At 39.6% G+C, this 19,167-nt stretch overlaps 1 protein-coding gene across 1 annotated transcript in view; it reads right to left on the reverse strand.

The window, feature by feature from the left end:
• The window catches only part of Gpr158 (G protein-coupled receptor 158), a 528,628-nt gene that overhangs the window by 260,334 nt on the left and 249,127 nt on the right, over positions 1 to 19,167 (reverse strand). The gene's annotated exons all lie outside the window — the stretch shown is intronic.

Consider the following 19,167-nt stretch of genomic DNA (forward strand, 5'->3'; position numbering starts at 1 on the left):
TCATACTCCAACCAAGGACTATTCGTGGAGATGACCTGGAACCCCTGCACAGGTGTAGCCCATGGCAGTTCAGTGTCCAAGTGGGTTACATAGTAATGGGAAGAGGGACTGCCTCTGACATAATCTGATTGGCCTGTTCGTTGATCACTTCCCCCTGAGGGGGGAGCAGCCTTACCAGGCCACAGTAGAGGACAATGCAGTCACTTTTGATGAGAACTGATAGACCAAGATCAGAAAGAAGAGGAAAACCTCCCCTATCAGTGGACTTGGGGAGTGGCATGCATACAGAAAAGGGAGGGAGGGTGGGATCGGGAGGGGAGGAGGGAGGGGCTTATGGGGGGATACAAAATGAATAAAGTGTAATTAATAAAAAATTTAAAAAAATTAATCAAGAGAGCGGACATGGGGTAAGATGATCAATCCTCGTTTAGAAAGACAGATGGATGTGCATTGAACGTATGACAGGAGTCTACTGAGCGCATTTGAAAGACTCTAACTAGCAGTGTTTTCAAAGCAAAGTTTCATGACCAAACCTTTGGCAGCGTACAGGGAATCATAAGAAAGAAGAGTTAGTCTGATGGGGAAAGGATAGGAGCTCCACAAGGACCAAATATATCTGGGCACAGGGTCTTTTCTGAGACTGACATTCAACCAAGGACCATGTATGGATATAACCTAGAACCTCTGCTCAGATGTAGCCTGTGGTAGCTCAGTAACCAATTGGTTTCCCATAGTGAGGGGAACAAGGACTATTTCTAACAGGAACTCAATGACTGGCTCTTTGGCCTCCCCACCCCCCCCCCAAGGGAGGAGCAGTCCTGTTAAGCCACAGAGGAGAGCTTTGCAGCCAGTCCTGAAGATACCTGATGAAACAGGATCAGATGAATGGGGAGGAGGTCCCCCCTATCAGTGGACTTGTAAAGGGGCACAGTGGAGAGGAGGGAGGGAGGAACTGGGAGGGAATGAGGGATCTGGACATGGCTGGGATACAGAGTTAATAAAATGTAATTGATAAGAAAAAAATAAAATTCAAAAAAAAAAAGAGTCTCTGCTTGAGTACCCCTCATATTCTCCCTACTTAGTAGTCAGGAGCCTACCCTGACTTAGATCTCCAGTTTGTCACAGGGATGCCCCCACTCAGTCTCTCTTTTCTCTACAGGCCTTCTGTCCTTGGCCTGGCTCTCCCCAGGTCTGATCTCCACCCTCAAACTTCTCTGCACACCCTCTCCTACCTTGTTCCCTCTCCCCAGCCACTAACTTTTTTTATTCTATTCCCCCTTTCAAGTGAGATTTATGTATCCTCTATTAGATGATCCTTGTTACTTATATTCTTTGAGTCTCTGCCTTGTAGTCTGTTTATCCTGTGACAGATGGCTAAAATCCACTTATAAGTGAGTACATACTATGTGTGTCTTTTGGGCCTGGGTTATTTCACTTAGGATGATCTTTCCTAGTTCCATCGATTTGCCTGAAAAAATGACATGACTTCTTTGTTTTTAATAGCTGAGTAGTATTCCATTGTATAAATGTGTAAAGTTTCTATATCCATTCTTTAGACGGACACCTAGGTTGTGTCCAGATTCTGGCTATTATAAATAAAGCTGCTATGAACATAGTTGAGCAAATGTCCTTATTGTATGGTGGAACATCCTTTGGTTATATGACCAGGAGTGGCATAGCTGGGTCTTGAGAAAGAAGATATGCAGGGATAAAGATAAATCAGAGATTGAGGGAATGTCCAACCAATGCTTGGCCCAGCCAAAGACCCACCCTATGGAAGGGTATCAACCCCTCACACTATAAATGATACTCTGCTAAGCTTGCAGACAGGAATCTATCAGAGTTGTCTTCTGAGAGTTGCTACCCAGCAATAGCTCAGAACAGATGCTGAGATTCACAGCCAAATATTGGGCGATGCATAGGGAGTTTTGTGGAAAAGTGGGAGGAAATAAAAAAGTACTTGAAGGTGACAGGAGCTCCACAAGTAGACAAACATAGCCAACTAACCAGGGTCCAAAGGGGCTTGCTAAGGTGAAGCATGAACAAAGGACTATGCATAGACTGGATCTAGGCCCCTCTACAAATATGTTGCCAATGAGCAGTTTAGGCCTCATGAGGGTCCTTCAGTAAGGGAAGTGGGGACTGCATCTGACACAGACTCTGTTGCCAGCTCTTTGATCATTTCCCCTCTGATGGGACTGCCTTGCCATACCACAGGGGAAGAGGACAAGGTAAACCTTGATGCATCTTGATGAGCTGGGGAGGATGGGAAGGGCTACTCCCCTTTTCTAAGGAATAGAGGAGGGTAGAGCATGAGGGGAAGGAGGGTAGGACTGGAAGAGGAGAAGGAGGATATGATAAAAATAATGAAATCTATACAGCTAAAGAAGATAAACAAGAAAGAGGACCCAGATCAATCCTCACTTAGAAAGACAAATGGGATGGACATTGGATGTAGGAGAAAACAAATAACAAGACAGGAGCCTACCACAAAGGGCCTCTGAAAGACTCTACCTAGCAGTGTATCAAAGCAGATACTGAGACTCATAACCAAATCTTCGGCAGAGTGCAGGGAATCATATGAAAGAAGGGGGATTTAATATGACCTGGAGAGGACAGGAGCCCCCAAGAACCAAATATATCTGGGCACAGGGGTCTTTTATGAGACTGTTTCTCCAACCAAGGACCACGTATGGATATAACCTGGAACCTCTGCTCATATGTAGCTCAGTATCCTTGGTAGCTCAGTATCCAAGTGGGTACCCTTGTAAGGGAAACAAGGACTATTTCTGACATGAACTCAATGGCGGGCTCTTTGACCTCCCCACCCTCCTCCAAAGGAAGAGCAGCCCTACTAGGCCACAGGACTGCAGCCAGTCCTGAAGATACCTGATAAAACGGGGTCAGATGAAAGTGGAGGAGGTCCTCCCCTATCAGTGGACTTGGAGGTAGGAGGAGACGAGGGAGGGAGGGTGGGATTGGGAGAGAATGAGGGAGCGGGATACAGCTGGGATACAAAGTTAATAAAATGTAACTAATAATAAAAATAAATTTTGAAAAGGAAAAAAAGAGAAGTAATGGGGTTACAATCAGGATGTAGAGTGAATATTAATTAATTAATGTTATATAATTAATTAATTTTATAAAGAACTATATTGAATAAAAGAAAGGAGAATGGGCATCCTTGCCTAATTTTTTACTTTAGAGGAAATGCTCTGAGTTCACTTTTATTTTATATATTGTTGACTATAGGCTTGTTGTATAGAGTCTTTATTATTTTGTGGTATAGTCCATCTGTTCCTAAATTCTCCAGAGATTTATCATGAAGGCATGTTAAAATTTTTACATATCTTTTATTGTCAATTAAAACAATTATGTAGCATTTATTCTTAAATTTATTTATATGGTATAGAAGCCAGGTTAAGGCAGAATTCAGAAAAGATTAAATCAGAAGTATGATGCAGTATGGCCTATTGTTTTATGTGAAAGAAGAATCAGCATAAAATAGTAAGACCTAACACAATAGTTTGATGTAGTGTTGTGATTTTCTCCAATAGCAACACAACAGAAACACGTGGAAAGGACACAATAGCTGCAGGAGAATATGGAGGATTGTACAATGATACTGTTTAAGGCTTAATTCTATTTCTTAATGATTAATAAATATACTACAAGGATCTGGACTGGATCTGAGCTGGAAGCCTCCTCCTTGAGGACTGGCTGCCATAGCACCAAAAAGTACCATTCAGGAGCCCAGAAAGGGAAGCAGCCAATGGTCCTGTCAAGCTGTGATACCTATGCACCACAATGATGACCAGCCTGGCATAATCACCCTAAAGGTGCAATAGTGACATGTTTATACCCTGGTGGTAACCAACAGCTTTCTAATTAGATTCAAGGTCTGCTCCAACAAGAGGTAGTGGAAATATAGCAAAGTACCTGTGGCTAGTGAAGTCATGAATCTTGGAAAATCTTACAACCACCATTTTAGTAAACCAGCATATACACTAACTACGTTCTAAATATTTATTCTTGTACCCACATATAGTATGGATCTCACTCCTCAACAAAGGAACATCTCTTTGCATAGATTGGCACCATTGCTGAAAAATACAACTGATTGAACTGCAGAAAGCAAATGACTATTGGGTGCCCAGCTCCAACTGATGAATCTTTAAGACAGCTCCTGATCTAAGGCTCAGAAATCATCAGATGAGGCAGAAAGACCATAGGCATGAGAAGAACAGGGAGTTTGCTGTGAGACTGAGTCTCCTAGAAATGTTAGTAAAGCTGCACCCATGATGCCACATTAACATTACTGCCTAAATAAGAAAATGCCAATGAACATGCTGACATGGAAAGTGGAAATCTCATGGAGCCTCAACCCTAGACAGAGAACTGCAGGCAATCAAGAGAGTGGGAGAGCTGGTCTTCAGTTTATTTTTCTTGTTGTTGTTTTGTAGATTATAACTCAATTCCTGGACACTGAGATACTCTACTTCCAGTGCTGAACAAAGTACCACATACACTCCAATTTCCTCCTCAGATAAGACTAAAATAGGAAAGGATTTATGGATATAGAAGTGATTAGATGCAAAACTCCAAATCACTCTATAATGTGTGATATTATAATAAATTTCATTGATCAGATGACTATTTCAGTATCCATAGATAAAAAAAAATTGTTGGAAAATAAATAATCATGTTTCACTCTTTAATGCAAAAAAACTAAAGATAAGGCAAATAAAGTGATATCGTACAAGATCCTCTTTCATATTTTTCTTAACATCATTTATCTATCAATTTGCAGATGATATGATAGTGTACATAGCTGTTGGTATAATTTTCTTGTGGAATGTATAGAATTTACCCTGGTTAACTCAAATGCTGATTTCTCTACCCCACTATCTGGTTTAAATCCAGACATTGCATTGTGATGTTTATTCTAAGCATCACCTGTCTCAAGTTTGTGTAAACATGCCACCATTTGTTCTCTGTAATTTCAACTAAATGACCAGCCTCAATGTCAAGCAATGGAGAGAATAGGGTGGGACATCCTGATGCGTACAGGGGAAAGAAGGAGAACAGAGATGGGCAGGAGAGGTCTTGGAACCATGAGGAGAGATGAACTGGATATAACCTATGACTAAAAGCATGTATAATGGTTGAAATCTGAATGGTAGGAAACTATGTAGCCTTGGAGAGGTAACTATTTAGGATGAGGTAACTATTGCCCAGCATTGTGCTCTAGGTTAATTAAATAAATCCTAGTCTCTGAGTGGTGATTTGGGTATACAGCTGGTTTAGGAATAACTGCTGCTTAACTAAAAGATAAGTTAATAATAAATATTAATAACCCACAACAATAAGCATGCCCAAAATTTCTACAAGAGAACCCCTACAGCTGATAACAGCTTTAGCAAAGTGGCTGGATACGAGATTAATTTTTAAAAAAATCAGTAGCCCTTCTTTATAGAAATGACAAACAGGCTGACAAAGAAATTAAGGAAAATACACCCTTCACAATAGCCACAAATAATATAAAGTATCTTGGTGTAACTCTAACCAAGCGAGTGAAAAATCTGTATTACTTCAAGTTTCTGAAGAAAGAAATTGAAGAAGATATCAGAAGATGAAAAGATGTCACATGCTTGCGGATCAGTAGGATTAACATAGTAAAATTGGTCATATTACCAAAGGCAATCTACAGATTCAATGCAACCCCCATCAAAATACCAACACAGTTCTTTACAGATCATGAAAGAACAATTCTAAACTTCATATGAAACAACAACAACAAAAAACAAACATAATAGCTAAAACAATCCTATACAATAAAAGAACTTCTAGAAGTATCTCCATCCCTGACTTCAAACTATACTACAGAGCAATAGTAATAAAAACTGCATGGTACTAGTTGGTCAATGGAATAAAATCGAAGATCCAGAAATAAATCCATATACCTATGGTCACTTGAGTTTTGACAAAAGAGCCAAAACCATAAAATGGAAAAAAAGACAGCATCTTCAACAAATGGTGCTTGTCTAACTGCATGTCTACATGTAGAAAACTGCACATAGATCCATAGTTACCTCCCTACACAAAACTGAAACCCAACTGGATCAAAGACCTTAATACTATACCAGATACACTAACCTATTAGAAGAAAAAGTGGAAAAGAGCCTCAAATTCATTGGCACAGAAGATAACTTCCTGAACATAACACCAACAGCTAAGGCTCTAAATCAACAATTAATAAATAGGACCTCTTGAAACCGAAAGCTTCTGTAAGGCACTGTCAATAGAAGGAAACAATAGTCTACAGATTGGGAAAAGAGCTTCACCAATAAATATATAATGAACTCAAGAAATCAAACACCAATAAACAAAATAACCCAATTAAAAAAATGGGGCACAGAACTTTTAACACAGAGTTCTCAACAGAGGACTCTCCAATGGCCACGTAGCCCTTGAAGAAATGCTCAACTTTCTTAGTCATCAAAGAAATGAAAATTAACATGAATTTGGTCTCACACTGGTGAGAATGGCTAAGATCAAAACCTCAAGCTACAGCACATTCAGGCCAGGGTGTGAAGAAAGGAGAACACTCCTCATTGCTGATGTGTTAACTTGTACAACCACTTTGAAAAATCAATCTAGGGCTTTCTCAGAAAATTGGGAATAGTGCTACTACCTCGAGACCCAGCTGTACCTCTCCTGGGTAGATACCCAATGTGCCACCATACAACAAAGACGCTTGCTCAACTGTGTTCAGAATCTAGAAACAACCTAGTTGTTCCTCACTGAGAAATGGATAAAGAAACTGTGGAACATTTACACAATGGAACACTACTCAGCTTTTAAAAACAAAGAAATCATGAAATTTTTAGGCAAGCAAATGGAACCAGAAAAGATCATCCTGAGTGAGGTAACCCAGACTCAAAAAGAAACACATGGTATATGCTCACTTATAAGTGGATTTTAGCCATATAGTTCAGGATAAACATCCTGTGAGGCACAGACCCAAAGAGTCTGTAACAGAGGACCCAAAGGAGGATGCATAAATCTCACTTGGAAGGGGAGACAGACTAGACAGAGATAGTGGCTGAAGAGAGGAAAAAAGGTAGGAGAGTAGGTGCAGAGGAGTTTTGGGTGGAGATCATACCTGAGGAGAGAAAGGAAAAGAGGATAGAAGGCCTGTAGAGAAAAGAGAGACTGGGGAGGGCCATCTCTGTGACAAGCTGGAAACCTAATCAGGGTAGGTTCCTGGGAGGATATAAGAGGGACTCAAGCAGAGACTCCTAGTAGCAAAGGCCCATAGAGACTGAAGAGGACACCCACTAACTAGACTAGTCTCCTAGCAAAGGGAGGGGAACACCAACCCACCCAAAACACTTTGACCCAAAATTTACCCTGCTTACAAGATAAAGAGATAAAAAAGAACAGAGACTGAGGGAATGTTCAACCAATGCCTGGCCCAACCAAAGACCCACTTGTTGGAGGTTGGTCTGATGCTAATTACAGGCCCATTGTGTAAACCCGCCTAAGTCATTTTACCTGATTGGCTGATTAAATAGTCTATACCTGGGCAAGGCAGAATGGGGTAAGGATGGCTAAGGTTCCCCAGCTTTGGAGAATCCCAGGAGGAAACAGAGGAAGGTAGGAAGGAGGACACCAGTATGGGTCAGCCTGGAAAAAAAAAAAAAAAAACACCACATGAGCCAAGAGGAAAGACTCCTCTTGGCGTGAAATGGCGTGAAAAAACCATGGTATACACTCCACTAATAAGTAGATATTAGCCATATATTATAAGACAGCCATCTACAGACCTAAAGAAGCTAAACTAAGGAGGACCTAGGGAGGATGCTTAAATCTCATTCAAAAGGGCAAACAGGAGAGACAACGGAAGCAGTGGAAGAGAGGAAACAGGATGGGAGTCTACTATAGAGGGTCCTCTGAAAGGATTCACCCAACAGGGGATCAAAGCAGATGCTGAGAATCACAGCCAAAGTTTGAGCAGAGTACAGGAAGTAGTATGGAGGAAGAGAGGGATAGGATTAGAGGGACAGGAGCCCCACAAGGACATCAACAAAACTAAAATGTCTGAGCCCAGGGGGTCCTGTAGAGACAGATGCACCAACAGAGGACCATGCTTAGAAAGAACCTAGACCCCCTGCTCAAATGTGGCTAACTGGCAGCTCAGTCTCCATGTTGATCTCTGAATGAGGGGATCAGGGGCTGCCTCTATCATGAACTCAGTTGACTGCTCTCTGATCACTTGCTCCTGATGATGCAGCCTTGCCAGGCCATGGAGGAAGAGGATCCAGGCAGTCCTGATGGGATTTAACAAGCTATGCACAGATGGCAATAGTGGCGAACACCCCTTTCAGTGGACTAGAGGAAGGAGATGAGGGGAAGAGGGAGAGAGGGTAGAACTGGGGTAGCTGAAGGAGAGGAATTCAATCAGGATACATAATGAATAAATTATGAAGAAAAAGAAATTAAAATTAAAAAATAAAAAAGAAAGAAAAAACAGATAAAGAACACAAACAAGTACCATGAAATTATGGATAAAAGTTAGTCCAATTTAGGAGGATTAAGGTAGATGGCATTGGAGGGAGGCTAGGAGATGGATGGTGAAGATATTTAGACAGTGGAAGTAAAACTCTGCCCAACCCAAGGTAAATAAGGCAATTATAAATCTAACAGTTGTCTCTTTCTTATTTGTGATAGCAGGTTAAATAATACTGCCATGATAATCTTAGGGCTAATAATAAACATATATAAACCAACATCCATTTTTTAGAATTTACAACAACAACACCCACTCTATCAGAGAATGCTTCGGATACTTTGCTAAACTTTTACACACAGGAGCTTGACAGAATTGTCCTCTGACAGGCGCTACCCAGTAGTGCCTCAAAACAGATGCAGAGACTCACATTGGGTGATGCATAGGTAGTCTTGTGAAAAAATGGGAGGGGACAGAGAGAAAAGAACCAGGAGGAAACAGGAAGCTCCACAAGAAGACCAACAGAGCCAACTAACCAGAGCCCAGAGGGGCTTGCTAGACTGAAGCATCAACCATGGACCATGCACAACTGGACCTAGGAACCCTATAAAAATGTAGCAGATAGGCAGCTTAGGCCTCACGTGGGTCCTCTAGGAAGGAACGTGGGGAGTACATCATACAGGGACTCACTTGTCAGCCTGGCAGGACTATCTAGCCAGGCTACATGGGAAGAGGAAAAGCTCACTACTGATGAAACTTGATAAACTGGGCTAGATGGGAAAGGGAGATCCCCTCTTCTGAGGAAAAGGGGAGGAGGGAGATGGAGAGACAGAAGGGAGACTGGGAGGTGAGGAAGGATGGGGCTACAACAGGGATGTAAAGTAAAGAAAAATAAAAAATAAATAAAAATAAAAATCTTTCGGTTAACTTCAAGGTAGGTCTCCAAAGGCAAAGAAATCATAATACAATAGAAACAACCATGTATTCACATTTTTGTGGTGCTATTGACATCTAAGAGATCAAGATAGGCCTCCATCAGCAGAAGGGATAAATCAAATGTGGCATTTGAACATACACAGTTTAGTATATAAAGATGAAATGTGTCATTTTCAAAAATAATGGATAGAAAGGAAGATCATTATAAGCTAAACTCAGTACAGCATTATTACATGTTCTCTCTCATACATGGAGACAATGATAAATGAAAAGTGATGAACTAAAGTAGGAGAAGGAGAAATAGGGATAAACGGTCTAGGGTCAATCAAAGATGACAATCAAGAGACAGCAGATTCAAATAATGGATGTATGTATAGAAATGTCACAGAGAAGACCACCAATCTTTGAAATAAATGAGTTTAAAAATATAAATTCACATGCACAAAAATTCACAAGATTCTCTAAGGAACATATATCTTAAGAAAGCAAAGAAAATTAAATCTTTAAAAAGTAACTAAAGGGGCTGGAGAGATGGCTCAGTGGTTAAGAGCACTGTCTGCTCTTCTAAAGGACCTGGGTTCAATTCCCAGCAACCACATGGCAGCTCACAACTGTCTGTAACTCCAGTTCCAAGGGATCTGACACCTTCACAATGATGTGCATAAAATAAAAATAAATAAATTATTAAAAAGTACCTAATATCATGCTTCGCAAGGCACAAAGAACACTTAATCATATAGTACCTCAAAATTTATCAAATTCCACTTGTGTCATCTACCAAGGACAAGGAAATATACAGCTGGTTTAAGTCATAAGGCCATCAATAAGGAACACTGCATGGCACTTTAGGCTGATGGTCATTTTGTGTTCTGCGTTCTGTGAGGACAGAGGCCAGGGTTTATATGTCCTTCTACAGTCAGTACTCAGTGTGTAATGTTTACACACACTGGACACTCAGTAACTGCTTATTAATGACAAATGTGCTTTCTGGGAAAAAGTGAATTAACTCATCATTCAGTATGCCGTTCTTCATGCTCTCAAACTATACACATCTAGGAAATTATTCAAATACTATTTTCTAGATGCTAGACATAAACTATAAAAATGCATCAAGAATAGAGCACTACAGATGACTCTGGCAGTTGTAGGGAAATATGTGCAAACCCTGATAATGATATCTGACTTGTAGAGCTCAGCTCCTCTGTGTCTAGAATGCCAGTGTCCTATGCTGAGACTAGACTACCTTGAAGATGGGATTGGAAACTTCCAAATAAAATGGGTATGCTCTGAAGAAAAATGAAAAATATGGAGCCTTGAAAAAATATAGAAAAGGGTTTTGAAAGGAGGTTATTGTTAAATTCATAGGGCATTTGAAGAATATAAAATATCACCTCTAAACAAACCTGTCAAAGCAAACTGTCAGTGTATAAACAGTGTAAACCTATTTGCTAATTTTAATTCTGTTATCTTGACAACAGAAAAACATGGAACCACTAGAAATTTATGCATATATGTGTATATTTCATATATACATGAATATATGTATGAATGTATTACTGATACAGACTAATACACATATAAACACTAGACTAATAAGCAAAATATAATACAATTCTCCAGTGTGGTTACTAACACTCTATTTAAAGTGACATTGGATATGGTACCTAAAGAAAATTTCCCACACCAAAACCATGGCCATAAAATAGGCCCAAGCCTTCAAGAAACCTGTCCTTGCTCCATGGAGTTCCAGAGATCATCCATCCCATCACATAAGCTAGAGCCTAGAGGTTATGAAACAAACAATCTGACTAAGCTCTTTTGCTGCAGCCTAGAGTGCAATAAAAGCCAATCTTACTTTTCTCTCAACCTGCACCTCCAAAAACAGTTTATCATGCAAAGCAGTTTCTAGAACTGGCAAAGCCATGTGCTCCCTCTCTCCACCCTTGACTATGAAAGCTGTTCTCAGACCCCATGGGTATCAACTTGTCAAACCAATAAAAATCTGCTTTTGCTGTTTTGAAGCAAACTGAGTCTATTTTACTTTCTTCTGCTGACTTAATTCTTACAATACCAAGTATTCAGAAAGGCCAAAGACATAGACACAGTGCAGAAACTGCAAACTGAAAAGAATGTAGCAAAGTATAAAGTTCAGAAGGCCTTTTTAAAAATGTAACTTGCTATACATTCCAAAGTTTCCTCGATAAATATGTAGCATTTTTATAATAAAAAAATGTTTTAAAAATATTTCCTTTTGAGCTTTGGGAGATGGATTGTTCAATGGTTAAATTGCTCACTGGACAAACATAAAGACTTACGTTCATATGCTCAGCACACACATAAAACGTCAGGCATGGTGGTGTATGCCTGTAACCCAGTGCTGAGAACCTGAGGGTAAGAGATGGGATTCCAGGGGCACTGTCCAAAGTGCCAAGTTCCTGGCTCAGTAAGAGACTTCATCGCACAAAAAAATAAGGTTAACTGCACTGGAGGAGAGACACACTTGTCAACCTCTGTCTTCTTCATTTGCATGTACAAGCATGTGATGCACATACAAACATATACAAACACACAGCACACATGTACCACTTATGTACCGTACCACACATAAAGCACACATACATTACACCAGACATACGACACATCACATAAACATAAATCATATATACACTATACACACTACCTACACATGCACGTGAGCTACATACACCACACCACACACACAAACACACACACATTATGACACAGTTGACTTTGTCAATTGAAATTTTGTACTAATGACAGAGAACTGGTAAATCTACTACTGATAAAAAAAAATTCTTGAAAAATGTCCATTTTCTTACATAAAATTCCATTCACTTTGCCCGTCAGTTGGCCATCAGGATCAGCATCTGCTTTGACAGTCTGCACGGCAGAGGCTTTCAGAGGCCCTCTGAGGCAGGTTCCGAGGTTGTTTCCTGTTTTCTTCTTCTGGCTTTCAGAAGCCCTCTGTAACAGGTTCCTAGGTTGTTTCCTGTTTTCTTCTTCTTCTGATGTCCATCCTCTTTGCCTTTCAGGATGGGGATTGAACATTTTAGTTAGGGTTCTCTCTTTTGCTTAGTTTGTTTAGATGTACAGATTTTAGTGGGTTTATTCTATGTTGTATGTTTATATGAGTGAGTATATACCGTGTGTGTCTTTTTGCTTCTGGGACAACTCACTCAGGATGATCCTTTCCACCAACCCTTTATCTGACAGAGGACTCATATCCAGTATATATAAAGAACTAAAGAAGCTGAAAAGCAGCAAACCAAGTAATCCACTTAAAAAAAATGGGGAACAGAGCTAAACAGAGAACTCTCTGTAGAGGAATATTGAATGGCAGAGAAGCACTTAAAGAAATGCTCAACCTCATTAGCCATTAGGGAAATGCAAATCAAAACAACCCTGAGATTCCACCTTACACCCATCAGAATGGCCAAGATGAAAAACTCAAGTGACAACACATGCTGGAGAGGTTGTGGAGAAAGGGGAACCCTTCTCCACTGCTGGTGGGAATGTAAACTTGTACAACCACTCTGGAAATCAATCTGGCACTTTCTCAGACAACTAGGAATAGCGCTTCCTCAAGATCCAGCCATACCACTCCTAGGTATATATCCAAAAGAGGCTCAAGTACACAAAAAGGACATTTGTTCAACCATGTTTGTAGCAGCTTTATTTGTAATAGCCAGAAGCTGGAAACAGCCCAGATGCCCCTCAACTGAAGAATGAATGCAGAAATTATGGTACATCTATACAATGGAGTATTACTCAGCATTGAAAAATAAGGAAATCATGAAATTTGCAGGTAAATGGTGGGACCTGGAAAGGATCATCCTGAGTGAGTTGTCCCAGAAGCAAAAAGACACACACGGTATATACTCACTCATATATACATACAACATAGGATAAACCCACTAAAATCTGTACATCTAAATAAACTAAGCAAAAGAGAGAACCCTAACTAAAATGTTCAATCCCCATCCTGAAAGGCAAAGAGGATGAACATCAGAAGAAGAAGAAAACAGGATACAACCTAGGAACCTGCCACAGAGGGCCTCTGAAAGCCTCTGCCCTGCAGACTGTCAAAGCAGATGCTGAGCCTGATGGCCAACTGACAGGCAGAGTGAATGGAATTTTATGTAAGAAGTGGGAAATAGAGCTGGAGAGGACAGGAACTCCACAAGGAGAGCAACAGAACAAGAAAATTTGAACACAGGGAACTTCCCAGAGACTCATACTCCAACTAAGGACTATCCATGGAGATAACCTAGAACCCTGACAATGCAGCCACTTCTGATGAGAACTGATAGACTAAGATCAGAAAGAAGGAGAGGAGGACCTCCCTTATCAGTGGACTTGGGGAGGGGCATGCATGCAGAAAGGGGGGGGAGGGTGGGACCAGGAGGGGAGGAGGGAGGGGCTTATGGGGGGATACAAAATGAATAAAGTGTAATTAATGAAAGTTAAATAAATTTTTTTTAAAAAAAGGAATTCAGCAAAAAAAAAAAAAGAAAAATGTCCATCCTCTAAACTGATAACATTCTGAATCTCAGACTTTTTGTAACTTTTCATTATATTATGATTTAACTTTTACAGAAAAGGTGCAAAAGATTACAAAATAATACAATCTTTTTTTTTTACCTAAAGTCACAAATTATTTACATCCTTATATTCTCTTAATAGAATTCAAGATGGTATATGTATACTACTTTGGGTAAACATTTGAATATAGGCTGGATACACTGTGTCCTTATACATAAAGACCAGTTTGTGTGTACTAATGCATACTAATGCACTGTATAAAGCAGGGTGGTAAGAGAATTAACAGATCCACTGCAATTGTATTTGTGCAGTCCATATTAACACCCTATCATTTGCCACAATACTATTATTTGTAGCTACTTTTCTCCATCCAAGATGAAATTCAAGCTGTTTTGAGTTCCACTGCCACATTTTCAGGTTCTGATCTGGAGCAATTCTTTGACCCCCTTAAACTCCTAAATCTTTGGATCCCCAAATATCTGACCACACAGGTCAATTTTATAGCTAGCTCTTGGCGTGGCTGCTTGCCATTGCCTCATGACTAGGTTTGGAGTATTGACTCTTGGCAGTGATGTCACACACCAGAAGCTGGGTTCTTCTCAGTGCAACACTGCAAAAGGTGCAAAGCATCAACCAGTCCCAGCCCTGGGGAACTCTTGCTTTAAGAAGTTGGTGGGCTACAAGCTTCTTCAACAAAGGCTATTTTTTACTTTGAAAAGCATACATGATCAAATACCATGGCTAGAGAAAGCTTAGCAGTTTAGAGAACTTGTTTCTCTTGTAGAAGACCTGAGCTCAGTTCCCAGTACTCACATGGTAGTTCACAGTAATCCATATCTTTAGTCCCACGATCCCTCTTTCTGACTTCCATGGGTACCAAGCATGCATGCGGTACATATAAACATATGCAAGCAAAACACATATACACATAAAATAAATAAAACTTTTTTAAAAGACTAAATATTTTGTCTCATCAGCGTTTGTTAAATTTGAATTGTGACAGTTTTATTTTTAAGATTCTGAATGCTGTGTCTTCTTTTTAGAGCCTTATGTTTTTTGCTACATAAGTAATGAATCTTTACACAGAAAGAGAAAACAAATAGAAAGAGAAAATAAAAATGATTAAAGGTTGCAAGGAAAATGGTCACTGATGTATTTGTAAACAAACCTACAGATATTCTGTCTAATGCAATGATTTGCTGTGGGAAAGACTGGCTGTTATGTTTATTTGAGAAACAACTGTTAATACAAGCAAATCTCTAAACAGCAGAGCACTAAAGTAAAATAACATAACAATAAGATAGATGAATTGGGAGGAGGACAGGGTAATGTATAGTTTCAGGCACTGGGCAGGTAGGAAGATGCTTGTATTCTGGAGTGTTGTGACTCAGAACACTACATCACAGGATGGGCAACTTGAAAACCTCTGAGGACAGATCTGCTCCTGTTCTGGGAAGTGGGACAAATGTGAGTGGAACTGAAAGAGAAAGAAGGAGAACACAACTTCCAAATAAGGTTGTCTGAAATGCTTTTGAGCATTCCAAGTGCCAACCACCATGGCTAGAACATTGTTATCTCATTTCTGCCCTTATAAAAATTCCATAAAAGTGATATTATCACATTTTACATATGATATAAATGAGCTAAGGTAAATAATATGAAGTAAATAATTTGGCCAAGGTCAAAATTCAAGTAAGTCATTGAGGTAGGATTCAAATCTAGGACATATTCCAAAGGCTATGTGCTTAACTGATATCTGACATTACAGGTAGAAGTTCAGACCTCAGATTAGTGACCAGAGCTATCCTGCATGATGAAAATGTTCCCAAATACTTGATAGCATGGCCACAGAGCCCCAACATACACACTTGTCTCCAGTGAAAATGGTACCACTGGCCATTGATCTGACCTGAAGCTTTTTAACGTGATCTAGTTTCTATGGATCCAGAAAATACTATGCAAGGTGCTGAAGAAGAGAAGCAATTAAACAGTTCTACCCAGCTGCAATACCTATGAGCCACAACAATTAACAGGGTGGCAAGATATGCATAAAAGTGTGATAAAGTGTGCTTACATGGGGCTGGAGAGATGGCTCAGAGGTTAAGAGCACGGCCTGCTCTTCCAGAGGTCCTGAGGTTAATTCCCAGCAACCACAAGGTGGCTCATAACCATCTGTAATAAGATCTGGTATCTTCTTCTGGCATGCAGGCGTACATGCGATAGAACATTGTATGCATAATAAAATAAAATATTTTTAAAAAGTGTGCTCACATGTTGGTGACAATTAAGAGCTGTCTAACTAACTTAAGACCCACTCAAGAGAAGGGAAATAATGTCTGATACTGGAAACTGAACCCCTTACTGGTGCTAGTGAAGATATAGACCTTAAAAAAAGACTACCACCACTGCTTTGCTAGATCATAATCTTTTAGAACATTACAAGGTTTATTATTATCTCCATAGGTAAGTATAGCTACCACCCCTCATCAAAGAAGGCTCTCATTACATAGCAAGAGGCTCAGCTCAAAAGAGCCTTCCTGTGCCTCAGCACTCAGAATTCCTGCCTTTGTCTTTTACAAAGAACTTCTTTCTTTCTTCCTGAACAACTCATTTTGAAGGATTTAAATGCTTTCTTTTCTGCCTCTTGTACCACGTACTTTGCATAGCATTAGCACTTGATAGGGTAAAGTACTGGTTGCCATCTTCAGCTGTGGGTCATTGGTAACTTGGATTTATTTAGAAGAGTACATAAACTGAAGTTGATTCTTTCAGATCAACTTGTCTTTCAACAAGAAATAAAACCAAAAATCTGGTATTACATCCGCATAAAACAGAGATGTTCTTGAAGATGGAATCCATAATAAGATAGATAAATGTGGGGGTTGGGAGTTGTGAGAACATCATGAGCTTGCATTTCATCAACCTGGAAGTGAATAGCCTTGATTTGTGGAGACAGCCGTACATCAGGACTTGGTTTTTCTGAAATCCTGCTATCTCCAGGTGTCAACTCCTATTAGCTCCCATGACTACCAATTTCCAAAAAGATGCCTGAACCCAGGTCTCAGAGCTGTTAGCCTAGCATCAAATCACATAATTTTGACATACCCTGGGTGGTCTTTACAAGCCACTGTCTATCGTATTCTTAGATCAAATAAAGGTTCTTATATCACTTTATATATTGAAGGGGTTTTTAACACATTTGCATTTTCTCCAAGAGATCTGGACCACATTAAAAGTCTCCTCCACAGAGAGCACATAGATTGTAGGTAGGAATGTGGAATCCTTTTCTAAGATTCTACTATTAAACACAGTAAAGGTTATCTTTGAAGTACAGTCTTTCTGCTTTCTGGGGCTTGGTCTCTCTATCAGGCAACTAACCAATCTCCCTCTCTTATCTCTGACCTCCTGCATGTTCCTTCTTAGTGCCTTCCCTCACGGTCATCATTGCTACATACTTGCTATCTTTCTTCTGATAAAACTCATTCTCCAAAGTTCTAGCCTAAGTCACGAGTTATCTCAACATAACGAAAAATTTTAAATATGGTGCTCATGATCAACAGACCTTAAGGATTATCTGATTATATGTATCATCAATAGTATTGGTTTATATAGGTATATATATATATATTTCATTTAAATATATCTATGAAATCATTATATGCCATGAACTTGGTCATAGAATTTACATGTTCAGAAAGACAAATATCATGTTTTCATATGCATAATGTGGAACATACATTTACATATTCATCTATATGACATGGAAGTAGAAAATCTACTATTGGAGGAGGAAGGGGAACTAATGGAAAGAGGGAGAAGCAAAAGGGTAACAGAGGAAAAGATAAATGTTGTATGTCCTCTTATGCAGAATCTAGATTGTATATACATATACATTGCACATAATACTAAAGTAAAGGGGCCCTTTTGGGGAGAAAGAGGATCAGTGGGAGAAGGGAGGGTCAAAAGAGGGTAATGGATACAGTATGTTTATGTATGAAATGGCCATAATGAGACCCATTATTTTGTGTGCTAATTTTAGATAATATAACTTTTAAAACATGAAAGTCACTTCTATAATTTTCTGAATTACTATGATTAAATGATTGATATTAATAAAAAATAATATATTACAATGTGAAGTCATATAATATATTCTTATATGTGATAAGAAGTATGAATGCTTGTATCGACCTTTGTTGATAATATTCATTTTCCTGGTCAGAGTGTTAGGCTTTTTCTTTAAGGAAGTGACTGAATGCTGGATTTTCATCAGGGAAGATATATCTGGCCTAAAAGTACTTTATGGGCTTCAAATTATTACAATAACTGGCTGCCTTCTCTGTCACTAAGTAAAGTCAGTCAAGGTTAGGTACACGCTGAGGTCAGAGCTACACTCAACTACTGATCATCCTTCTAGAAACTATGGCCTCCTCTCTCTGGAAACAGTGTGCACAACATGGAAGTTAGACTTAAAAGAAAAACATAATAAAATCAGCTAGTTCTTAAAAGAGTGGGTCTAATGAACTTAGTGGCTGGCTCTTTGACCTCCCCCCTCCCCAGGGAGGAGCAGCCTTGCTAGGCCAGAGAGGTGGACATTGCAGCCAGTCCTGGAGAAACCTGATAAGCTAGGATCAGATGAAAAGGGAGGAGACCTCCCCTATCTGTGGACTTGGAAAGGAGCAGGGAGGAGATGAAGGAGGGAGAGTGAGATTGGGAGGGAATGAGGGAGGGGGCTACAACTGGGACACAAAGTTAATAAACTGTAACTAATACTTAAAAAAAAAGAGTGGGTCTAGTCTATAATTTTTACAAAACAGCTTTTAAAATGAAAGGAAGAGTAGGAATATGCAAATTAAATCAAGCTAAGTTGTTAACGGTTAGCCAGCTTCTTCTGTGGTGTTATAAGTGAGCGGCACAGTCATTCTCTGATCCCACGATATTTAGATGTTTTATTTCAGTCACATGGTGGGAGCTAAGAACAAATGTGAGTAAACCAGATACAAAATACCAAATACCTTCACACAACACAAACTAAATCTACCCTTTTGGTGATGAATCATAGGTTATGATTCATAAGTTATGATTCAGATATGATGAATGCCACAGTAGCTCTGGCACTGTGTTAGCTAGGTATGCATTCACAAAAGCAGGCATGC

The sequence above is a fragment of the Psammomys obesus genome, unplaced genomic scaffold (genome assembly GCF_907164565.1).
Source record: "Psammomys obesus unplaced genomic scaffold, mPsaObe1.curated_primary_1811, whole genome shotgun sequence".
In the NCBI taxonomy this organism is placed as follows: Eukaryota; Metazoa; Chordata; class Mammalia; order Rodentia; family Muridae; genus Psammomys; species Psammomys obesus.